The following is a 13,026-nucleotide window of genomic DNA, read 5'->3' on the forward strand; positions in this document are numbered from 1 at the left end:
GTGTGTGAGTGCGTGCTTAAGTATTTCAAACGATCGTTGTTGGCTGTTGACCCAACGATAAATAAGACCTTTCTTTAACAAAAGAGTTAATGGTAAAGCAAGAAATGAAAAATTTCTAACAAATTTTCGATAGAAGCTAGCTAGTCCTAGAAATGAATGAATTTCATGGACATTTTTAGGTATTGGCCATTGCTTCAATTTTACATGGATCTACATGTATGCCTTTGGCAGACACGATATGACTTCAATATTCTATTTCAGATTGAAAGAAATAACTTTTGTCAGGGTTAGCATATAGATGGTTTTGTTTTAATAAACTAAACACTAAAGATCAATGTTCTTCATCTTCTTTTTCAGTTTTGCTGAAAACAAGAATGTCATCGAAAAAGACTATTACACAATGCTGAAAATGCAAAAATATTCTATTCATCATTCTACTAAATGTAGTTGGTGTGTTGGTAAGTCCAAAGGGCATTACCAAGAATTCATAATGTCCAAATTGTGTACGAAAAGTTGTCTTAAAAATATCGAAAGTAGACATACGAACTTGGTGATATCCTGATTTTAAATCAATTTTACTAAACACTATTGCTCCTTGTAATTTATCTAGAAGGTAGTCTATTCTAGGTATTGGATACCTATTTTTAACCGTTATTTTGTTAAGTGCTCTATAATCTATACACATGTGGTAAGTTTGATTTTTCTTTTTAACTAATAATATAGGAGCTCCAAAAGGCGAACTACTTGGACGAATTAATTTTCAACTTAGAAGTTCTTCAATTTGCTTATGAATCTCTTTCTGTTCTAATTGATTATGGTGATAGGGAGCTTTGCAAGGTGGTTGACTACCAGGAAGTAAATCAATTTGGTGGTCTTTAGGTTGCGATGGAGGAAGTTGTAAAGGTAAATCATTAGAAAAGCAATCAGAAAATTTAGTAATAAAATGTTGTTGCTTTGGAGTTAGTTTAGTTGTTGTAACATCAACTTCATTAATCCATACTAAGAAAGCTTTTGATTGTTTACTCAAAGCTCACTTCGCCTGTGTGTGACTAATAATTGGAAATAATTCAATTTTTGTTAACCCTTCGAGTAAAATTTGTTTACCTTTGTGCTCAATGTGCATTGAGTGTGTGTTATAATCTATATTGGGGTCGAATTGGTGATGCCATGACATTTCTAGAATTAGGTCAGCAGATTGCAAAGGTGCTACTAAATTTTTTTGCTTTTCCTTATAAGATCCAATACAAATTTCTAAATTATGAACTTCTTTAGTACCATTATATCGTTGTTCTAGAAATGCAACCTTAATTTTATAGGTAGATGGAATAGTTTTAAGTTGTAAGTTTCTAGCTATTTTTTCTGAAACAAAATCATGAGTACTACCATCATCATGCAAAATAGTCATATCATTATTATTGATTTAACATCGCATCTTTAATAAAGCATGCAAAGAAATTTTACCAGCAAGGTCTTCAGGTTCGTTAGAATTTTCACCTATAAGTGTAGCCTCATCGAAGTCGGGCATTGCTTCAAGGTCTTCATTGGATTCTTCAGCTCCAAGAAAATTTAGATGCGTTGTGGGTTTCTTCCAATCACGGGTGTTGCCCATGGGACAACGACTCCCAATATGACCAGGACTCTTACAATTATAACAAATTACATTTTTGGAAATGGCATTGGAGACATTGGGGTTAACATTTTTAGGTTTACCAGATTAAAGAAAATTTGAAGGTAGATTGGGAGGTTTAGAATTGGAAACTGATTGACCATGATTATTAAATACATTTCACATCCATGGCTGTCAGTTAAAACGATTCTTTCCATATTGAGAATTGAAGTTACGGAAAGAATTAAAATGAAAGTTACCCATGTTGTTACCGTTGGATGCTAGAAATTGCCTTTGATCTTTAGACTGCTTCTTTTCAGCGTCGTGAGCTAGGGATATGGCTTTGTCCAGGTTATTGGGCTTGAACATGTTGACTTTGACTTGGATGGATGGAATTAAGTCAGACATATACTTTCTCTTGAAGGTAGATTCGGTCACTGGCTCCACCATTTGGAGCTGCAAGAGAGTGCTCCAAAATCTTTATGTGTATTGAGGGATAGACTCACTTTCCCGTTGCATGAATAGATCCCATTGTTGTTGCATGCGGAGCTCGAATTGTGCAAGGAGAAAATTTGCAAGAACCTTCTTGTGAAAGTCATTCCATGTGAGAGGACGATCAATGCACATTTAATTTTATCACTTTCTGAGTATTTCTCATTGTCAAAATAAGCTTCGAAAAGACTTAACCATGATAGAATTTTGCGACCATCTTTTAGACCATCAAAAGAATTAAATTTGAATGTACGCTTGCTTATCTTGGACTTCTTTCGACTAGCATGGACATCCAAAGTAGCGTTGATGGCGCGGACTAGGTTGTCGTCATTGGTAGAAATTTCAGTGGCAAGACGCTTGAGGGACTTCAGTTCTTGCTCCAGTTGTATGGTGTTGACACTCTTCTTCAAGTTGCATAGATATTAAATCCATATGCTGCTCCAAGGTTGGCTCAGGAAGCGGTGATGCAGAGTCGAAATTGGCCATGATTTGTTGATGGAGAAATCCGGAGATTTAGGATGCCTTGCAAATGAAAAACTCATTGCTTTGTCGTTGAAAATTTTTTGCATGTAAGACCAAAATTTTAAACGGTCTTTGGACAAGAAATTATGGATGGAAGTAGGCAAGAAAGGCGGGAAATTTTGTGAAATTTATGAATCTGGAAAGAACTGCGCGAGAACTGCCTCTATGGGAGAGATAGTCGGCTGTGACTTGTGAAGATTTGCAGGGTCTGTGTATGACTCAGAGCAAGAGAGGTTGAAGTTAATCAAGTAAGTTAGTAATGTAACTTGCTTGATAAGTTGATCAAGTTAAAAAAAGCTTTACATTTTTGGACAAGAATGTGCCATGATGCTGCCGTGGCGTCAAAAAATGCCCCCCCCCCACGAAATCAAAAAAGAGCTTAAGCTCTTGCTTAAGCTTTAGCTAGGCCTTTAATTAAGATTTAATTAAGCTTACTTATCACCTGTAAGATCCAACTCTTCACGAAATATGGGACCATGATGTGGGAGTGGGTATTCTTCAATGTCTGGGAAAATCACATAATTTCTTGACTGTGATAGAGGGGTTTGGTTTTGAAGGCTTGGGAATCGAGCCGTGTAGTCAGTTCACGATAAGATGGACTGTAGAGCCCATTTGCAGCAGAGTGCTCGCCTTCACGCCAAAGGGTAGGCGATTGGAAGCCCAAGAGGTAGGTTGGGCTCTGATACCACTATTATGAACAACGGATGCGTGGTTTGCACGTAGCGAATGGAAGAAGCTCTCTCTTTCTCTCTTTTACTCATAAAATTGCATACGACTCATGAGAAATTGAAAATAGACTAAAAGAAAAGGTAAAGTAAGATGAACGACTCAAGATTGGGTTCAATCTCCTTCGACATGAAGTGGGCAGCTCCCTTCATGCCATATTTATAATAATATTATGAAATTTTCTTTGCCTAAGATTTAGGCCCTTTACAATCACTCTTTGCTTAAAGAGTTTGAGTAAACTGAAAAAGAGATAGAATAATCTGAATTAATGGATGCTAGCAGTTGTGCATCCCACAACTCTCTAGAACCATTAATATTTTATTTGAACATATCTTCTAAAAATCTATTTTGCTAATAAATATTTATATAGAGGCTATGCGCACGCTTTATAAGAAATAGTGATGCGTCTAATACAATAATCTAATAATTGCCTAATAAATTCTTGAGGAAATAATCTTTAGAATGCTTGCGCATGGTATGCCTTTCCAATTCTCCTTGCTCTACACATCAGTTGCCAAAAATTTAGAAAATCATGTTAGAATAATAATCAACTAAATAATTGCAGCTAGCCTCATAAATCAATTAATTTGGAATTCCATACAATAAATAATTCACGAAGATGTTAATACTCATGTGGATAAAATGGTACCACCCACGTTCACACTTGCATCGACGCCCGGAAAGGATAGGCGTCCCCATCGACCTTCCGCCTAAGACAATTCTTAGGAACGTGCCCCGCATTGACGGAGAACCATTTAAGGCGCTCATCCTGCCAACGTACACACAAAGGAGAACCATTTAAGGTGCTCATCCCTTTACGTAGGTGCCACCTGGCAACAGTGATGGACTATGCCATTAGTGTACCCTATCTAGCCACATACAAAGTTGATGCTAACCATGAACCACATGATAAAGGTATAATGAGAGACAAAGTTGTGAAGAGGGGGAAGTGTGAAATGGTCTCTAATAGCCTTTTTAAACATCATTCAACTTTCAAGAAGTAAATTTTGAGCATCCTTATTTTTTAGATGCACGTGTAACTTGGTGTAATTCCTCCAAAAGTAGAGTACAAGTATAATGAACCAATCATGAGTGGGCAAGTTAAATTGATGTGTGCATTGCCTTGCTCTTAGAAAGTTTAGAAGGTGCTTGGTGATACCCAAGTACTTGACTATACTCTCAAGAGTTAAGCAAGTAATGGTAGCCCTCAAAAAAGAAATGAAGAGGAAAAAGATCATGTCAAAGAGCCCATGTGTGGTAGCACTCCTACAATTACATTTCCTCAACTTAAGAAAGGGCTATCTAAAATATAATTAGTAATGTAATTATTTTATTGCTATATATTGGTAGTGATGTGTGTAAACACACTTAAGACCTTTAGGGCACCCTTTTTCTTCTTTGCTAGAGGATTTTTCCCATTGGCCTTGTATATATGCCTATTCGCTTTTAGGACATACTTAGTCTTGTAAATCTTCTCTATTGATACCTCTCAATACACTCTGAGTTGTGCTTTCTTAAGCTTCTTCTTCTCCAAGCTATGTACTTGCATTCTTACAATCCTAAATCCAATAATTATTATCAAAGTAGGCTTCTAGATCTTGGGTAGAATCATCAATACCCTCTACTCGGTTTCCTTAAATTGGGATAAGATTGCACTAGTGTTCACAGATCGACATATATTTCCGACATGCCCGTAATGGTTTGGCATCATGAGATTTTAATTCATAGGTCCACATATATTTCCAACATGCCCATTATGATTTGGCATCATGAGATTTTAATTCAGGCTCATTTTGGCATCCATTGTACTACTAGTATTGCATATTCTATTTAGTAATTTTGTGCAAAATTTTCAACATCAGTTATTTTTACAAATAGATGCCTTACAATCTCCTTTATACTATAGCACATGGCACATGTTGGTTTTTTGCATATTTTCCTCTATACAAACAACATACTCAAGCATAATCAATGGCCATGGCAAAAAATAATGATGTGTTCCGTATGTTGGAGGTTGGTGAGGATAAGTTAGATAGAACCAATTATCTATTGTGGGCTTATATGACTCATCATGTATTTTTTGTAAAGGGGCTTTAGGACATTGTACATGGAATTGAAAAACATCTTCATGGTGTTTCAAAAGCTACAAGTGTAGCCATATGAATAGAGACAAGTGATGATGAGGATGCTATAGGCTTATGTTTTACTCTAGCTGATGCTAAAACACCACCATCACCTACTCCTAGATTCATTGGAATGGAAAAAATGGAGACGTTCATGCTTTGATTGCATTGTCTATTAGACATATCATGATTCCACATGTTTCATCATATAATATAGCTAAGGCTACTTGTGATACTCTTGCACGTTTGCATCAATGAGGCTCATGTTGCTTACCTATGTAAGCAATAAAAAAGTGGACATATAGATAAAGGTGAGTCCATGGATAGTTTCTTGACAAAGATAAGAGAACTTAAGGAGCAATTGATTGTTGGATATAAGTTTTTGCTAGATAGTTTCCTTATGCATATTGTTCTCAATGGTCTTTTTGATTCTTATCAAAGTTTTTTATCTACTCTTCATTTGGTAATCAAAGGAAATATGAATTATTTTTTCATTTGATAAGTTGATTCATGTTTTTTTGTGAGAAGAAGAATCTAAACAAAGCAAGTCCATTATGAGTGTTACAAACAAGCTTTTATGGCTAGTGAAAAAAGTAAAGAAAAAGATTTCTTTTTTTACTAGCAAATAAACAATTTGCAAATGCAACTTGGACAAAGAAGGTTGATAAGGATGAGAAGAAAAAAGAGAGTTAGATGTTTTGTAAATATTATAAGGCAAAAGATCATATTATAAAGGACTATACTGACTTGTCTTCTGTGAAAGAGGCTGGTATGGTTGTTATAGTGAATAGATATTTGTATCTAATTCATGTATCATGGGCTTTATAAGCTCAAGAACTATGGAAAATATGTAGAAGACATGGCATGTGTTGTTGCAAATTCATACACAGTTTCAAATGTAAAACTTTGGCATGCACATTTTTATAATGTGGGCTTTACTAGTTTGCTAGATTTGAAGAAATCTAATATGGTTTCTTCATTGGCTACTCTTAAGACACTCGAAAAACACATTTGTGAAGGCTACATATTGGGTAAAATGTAGCATGCTTCATTTCTAAAAGATGGTTCAATGAGAGCTATCCACAAATTGTAGCTTGTAAGCTTATGTTTGTCGTCCAATATAAATAGCATCTTTTGGAAACTATCCAATATAAATATTAATGATGGTTCAATGAGAGCTATCCAAAAATTGTAGCTTGTAAGCTTATGTTTATCATCCAATATAAATAGCATCTTTTGGCAACTACGTGTATGTTATGACTTTTATTAATGACTACTCAAGGCATGGGTATATGGTTTAAAATCTAAGTCCACATGTTTTGTGCTTCAAGAAATTTGTTAGTATGGCCGAAAATTTATTTGGATATAAAGTAGATAACCACCATTCTGATCAAGGGGAGGGGGGAGTATATGTCTAAGGAGTTTAGTACATATCTGGCTAAATGTGGGATAAAACACTAATGTACAGTGCTATGTAAACCACAGTAAAATGTAGTAGCTAAGAGGAAAGCTAGATCACTCATGGAGATGGCATGATGCATGATTAAGAGCCAAACTTTGGCACATAGTTTTTGGATTAAAGCTATTTTATGTGCAACCTATGTACTTGACAAGTGCCTCACTAAGGCTTTGTAGTCTATCACTCTATCGAGCACTCTATATGAGGCTTGGCATGGTAAAAAAATATTTGTGGCTCTCTTGCATATTTTTTGTTGCTTGGCTTATGATTTAGTTCTAGTATAACAACGTAAGAAATTAGACAGCAAGGTTGTAAGATGTGTTTTTGTTAGATATAATAATGATTATAAGTTATACCATCCACAATGTAAACGTATCTTAGTTAGCCATGATGTTGTCTTTGTGGAAGATATTGTTCAACCTTTACTTTTATGTATTATGTATAAAAGAGACAGATGTATACTTTACAAGATATCTATGACATTTTATTATCTTTTTCAGGGTGTGTAGTCACGTGCAGTACCAACTGAGACATTTTTCAACCTATGTAGATTTCTCATGATAATATAGGTCAATCTATTTTTGATCCAAATGTGAATGGGGACTTCTTGGTGAGAAAGTAGAAATTGGGTAGTCTAGAACTATGCTAAAATGGCTAGTATAAACATTGCATGAGAGTAATTTGAATGTCCCCTTGTCTAGTTAGACTCATCCATGCTCTCATTGTGCCTCTTATGTATCAAATTGTTATGTAATAGTTGTTTTGTAGAAATTACATTGTGTAGTAGACAAAATCTGAGCAAGGAGTAGAGAATACACAACAAAAATGAGAAGACAAGAAGCTGCTTTAATTTCAAATGAGCTAATATAAAGACAACTCTGTCCACTCATGCACTTCCTCTGTGAAGCTTAGATGGTGATCTAGACATATGGTAGGCAAAGAGCTTAAAGATAGTTGAAAAAAACTTGATTGGGTGAAAGATAGTTTGATGATGGATTTGGAGAGATCTTTCTTTGATCGCCCATGAAGGAAGGTTGGTCGACATATGATCATACTATGGATCTTCCTTAGTTGGCTAGGGAATACTTTAGTGAATATTTTCTTTACCAAATAGGGTCCATGATAACTCCCTTACCTCGCAACTCAATGCATTGTACCTTGAGTTACTACTAGTATAACTACTCTATCTAACTCAAAGGCTAGATCTGCAAAGGTCACCTTTTTGCAATCTGATCACATAGACCTCATATGACATATAAGTTAAGACCACATGGCTTCTTCTTAGAATGGGAACCTTACAACTTAGAGCATTATGGATAATTAGTAGCATCTTACGATGGTGGGCATTGAGCATATCTAACACCTCCCCTCAATGTCCACCCATAAGTAAACTACATCCTCGGTCGAATGCTAAGTCTTTGAATATGAACTCGAAGAAGATTCTTCATAAGAGCTTTGGTAAATATATTTGATCCATTATCCTTCATTGATAAACAAGCTCTACTATCCCATCCTTGATCAAGTCTTGCACATAGTGATATTGGATCTCAATGTGTTGGTGCATGCATGAAAAACTAGGTTTTTGGCAATGGTGATGTAGCTCTAATTGTCACATCTTAGCACTATTGGATATTCATTCTATACTTACATATGCCATAGGATCTTCCTTAACTATACTGCTTCACATGCAACAAAATAATCTATCTTATCCTTTGCTTTGGTAGAAGATAATGTCACACTTGGTTGCTTCTTATTATTCCAAGAGAAAATAATTGAACCCAAAGAACAACATCCAAAAAACTAATTTCTTGGAATCACTGTCACCTACCTAGTTTGAGTTAAAGTTCTCCATAAGAGCATAAGAGACCCAAGGATGCACCAAAATTTGTCAAAGAACCAGGCCTCGAAGCGGCATCTATAATGCCCAGTCCATGAAAATTTGCCAAAAAGAGTGCTTTCAACCATCACACAAGAACACAGGCTCATAGAAAATCTCACAATGATCTACATCTTCACTCTCATCCTCATCACAATCCATGATTGAGCCAAGAGAGAGAGAGAAAGTGACAACGCATGCAAAGATAAAGGTGAGAGGTAGTTACACCCTCAACCACCTTCCTTCACACGGCTCTTCTAACTTCCCTTTTCTTTATTTATTTATGAAAAAATTTTACATTATTAGCTAGAACTTTGAACTAGGTCTTTTAGCTCAAATGAAAAGAAGTAGAACTTCACCCACTCATCTCATGTGGAAGGCTTTTTAGCCATGGTTTTATAATTGTGGATTGCCTAATAACCATGGCATGATACATTATTTTGGATTTGACTTGAAGAGAAAAATATGTATGTAATACAAAATGTTACATTGAAGCTTAAAAATTATGTAAAAAATAGCACATCTTGGGGGGTTAACATTTCTCCTCTGTTTGAACTTCGAACGTCCTCGTGAGCATGTGAAAGAAAGCTCCGCCTTAGAATTAATACCTTGAACATGTCGTTGAAGAATCCACATCACGAGCACTTCACTTTACTTTTCCTTGGAACCACCTCAGTCAGTACCCATCCCAAATTCACTTGACACTGAACTCTTCAATGAAAACTTTTGTACTTCCTTAACTATCCTTTGCCTTTGGACTTCAAAAGAGCAAAGAAAACTTCCTCCCATGTGAACAAAAGAAATGTCACAATCTTCCACAAGGAGTTATGAGAACACCCACCATTGAAGCACTAAAAACTCCATGGATTGGACCCTGATCACAAGATAAAACATTGCAGATTACCCTTACAATAGATATGACATTCAAGTGCTCCTCCCACTTGCTTCCACAAAGGCATGAGTGTGGATGTTTTACTATTGATAATTAATTAGACCTACCTAATTGCAAGTGTGAGGTATCAAGGGTTTTGAAAAATTGGGTAGTTTCACATTGAATATTAAACCTTAGGGTTTTTTTTGGTAAAGAAGAAGACATTAGCAACAATCTACTCTTAGACGGGTTAGCATGTAGAGCGCAAAGAGCAGGATGCAAGTCTCTGTAGCAACAACTTAGAAGGCCGTCGTCGATGAATTGATTGGAAGGTATCACACCAGCAATATTGTGAAAAAAATGCTGGCAGAAGCATGTCGTTGTCACCTAGAAGGTTGCGATATACTGCTCTTCTCCTCCTCCATATTCTTCTCATTCATTGAGCTTCTTAACCTTATGATCTTTTTGGAAATATGGCGTCCTTGGGAAGACATGATCACTCCTTGTTGAGAGAATGAAATAGATTTTTGGGAAGCCATCGAACAAAGAGAAGTATTTTGCACCCTTTTCATTAACCCTTCTGCAGATGCATGAAACATAACCAACCTTGCAAAATCCCAATTTGAACACTTCCTTTGGAATATTTAGAACTACTCCGAGTAGGCCCCTACTAGCAAGATCACCAAAAAATGTAGAACCCAAGGATGCACCAAAATCTATCAGAGAACCAGGCCTCAAAGCGGTGTCTACAATGCCTGGTCCATGAAAAATTGCCAAAGAGAGTGCTTTCAACCATCACATAAGAACAAAGACTCATAGAAAATCTCACAATGATCTGCATCTTCACTCTCATCCTCATCACAATCCATGAAAAATTGAAGTGCAAGAGGAGGTGAGAGATCACATTTGAGCCAAGAGAGATAGAGAAAGAGAGAACGCGTGCAAAGATAAAGGTGAGAGGTTGTTACATCCTCAACCACCTTCCTTCACATGGCTCTTCTAACTTCCCTTTTCTTTATTTATTTATGAAAACAATTTACATTATTACCTAGACCTTTGAACTAGGTCTTTTAGCTCAAATGAAAAGAAGTGGAACTTTGCACACTCATCTAATGTGGAAGGCTTTTTGATCATGGTTTTATAATTGCAGATTGGTTGATAACCATGGCATGATACATTATTTTGGATTTGACTTGAAGAGCAAAACATGTATGTAAGACAAAATGTTACATTGAAGCTAAAAAATTATGTAAAAAATACCACATCTTGGGGGGTTAACATAGCATTTTTAGAATTGTATGTGATACCATAGTCAAGAGTTCCCTTCAAGTATCTGAGTATCCACATTCTAGCTTTTCACTAACTTTCTCATGGTTTGTTTGAGAACGTGCTTAAAACACCAACTACAAAATTAATAGTTGGCCTAGTGTTACACAAGTAGATGTAGCTATCTCCTTACACTCAGTTGTGACAAATGCTTTCAAGATCTCACATGTGCACTTCTTTTAAGAGATAAAGATTTTGCCAAGCTCTTGCCACGACTTCAATTCCTAAGCAATAGTGCAATAAACCCAAGTTTATCATTTTCAAACTTAGAGCTCGAAGCTTTTCAAGTCTACTAGATCATATCTTCATAATCACTTGTAATAAGGTCATCCACATGTAGGACAATCACTACAAACATTTCGCCATCCTTGTAAATATACAAATTAGTATTTGAGGTACATCTTTTGAAATTCAGGCCTAAAAAGAATTTATCTATCTATTGGTACCATGCTTAAGCGGCTTATTTTAGCCCATACAATGCTTTCTTTAGCTTAGAAACTTTGTTCTCAAAATGGGGGGTCTCTAAGCCACCTACACCTCCTTCTTGAGGTCACCATTCAAGAATGTTAATTTAACATCCATTTGATAAACTAGTCACTTCGTATGAGCAACCACCGCAAGTATTATGCTAATAGTGATCATTCTAATAGGTGGAATAAACGATTCTTGAAAATCAAATCCTTCAACTTGTGGAAATCCTTGTGCAACTAATCTAGCTTTGTACTTTTCTAACCTTCCATCAGCCTTATACTTTACCTTCTAGACCCATTTGGTGCCAATAATCTTCCTCTTTTTAAACACTCCACTAGCTCCCAAGCATAATTATTTGTTATGCTATCATACTCAACTTGCATAGTTACTCTCCATGTTGGATTGACAAGTACTTTTTCCAAGTTTGTCAACTCCTATACTTGTCTCATAATCTCAGCCAATCAAGGCCATATTGACTATTTGAGTAGAAGTCTTTCTTTGCATTCTCTATTCTTTGAGACCCCCTTATTCCAACTTCGTATGATTATAGAGTTTCTTCACCCATTACTGCAATGGCTTTTCTAATGGCATGATTACAAGTTGGTGAACTTTCTCATCATCATCTAAAGATGATGCTTCCTCCTCCTTAAGGGTAGGGACAACTCTTGGGATAGGTTCATAGTGGACTATTTTTTCACTGGATGATAAAGTAGAAGAGCTTATATTCTCCTCCTCAACTATATGTGGTTGCACCTTGAACACCACATAATGGTTCACTATGATCTTCTTTACCTCTTTGTCATACAATTTGTAAGCCTTTTTCTCATCACTATAACTCTAGAAGATACATTTTTTACTTTTTGATTTTAACTTCTTTCTCTTATCCTTTGAAACATGTGTATAATATTCACATCCAAAAGTTCTAAAGTGCAAGACAAATGGGTTCTTACTAGAATAGGCCTCATGAGGAGTTTTTTCCTTAAGAGCCTTTGTATAGCTCTAATTGAGAATGTGGACTACAATATTAATAGTTTTTGCCCAAAACTAGTTAGGTAATCCCTTGCCCTTGAGCATGCACCTTGCCATTTCTACAATGGCGTGATTTCGGCATTCAACAATGCCACTCTACTAAGGTGTATGAGACATCATCAATTGATTCTTAATCCCTTTGCTCTTGCAAATGTCTTCAAACTCCTTTGAGTTTAACTCACCACTGTTATTTGTTCTAAAATTATTCACAGTTTGTCCTGTTTCATTCTCAATAATTTCTAGCCATTCTTTAAACTTACCAAAATCTTGAACCTTATCATGAATGAAGTATACCCACATCTTCCTACTATAGTTATCATTCGATGATCAACATAAAATAAGAAGATCCCCCCAAGGCTTGTGTAGGCATTTTACTACACAAGTCAACATGCACTAACTCTAAAGGAGCCTTTGGTCTATTCTTTCTTTCTCGTGGAAATCCTTTCTCTATTACTTATGTATCATACAAGCTTCACATAGTTTCTTCATTTCAATTATTGCTAGTAAGTGTGCAATCATACCTCG

This window comes from Lygodium microphyllum, chromosome 15 (assembly GCF_053477565.2).
Source record: "Lygodium microphyllum isolate KBCC chromosome 15, Lygodium_microphyllum_v1.1.10, whole genome shotgun sequence".
Lineage (NCBI taxonomy): Eukaryota > Viridiplantae > Streptophyta > Polypodiopsida > Schizaeales > Lygodiaceae > Lygodium > Lygodium microphyllum.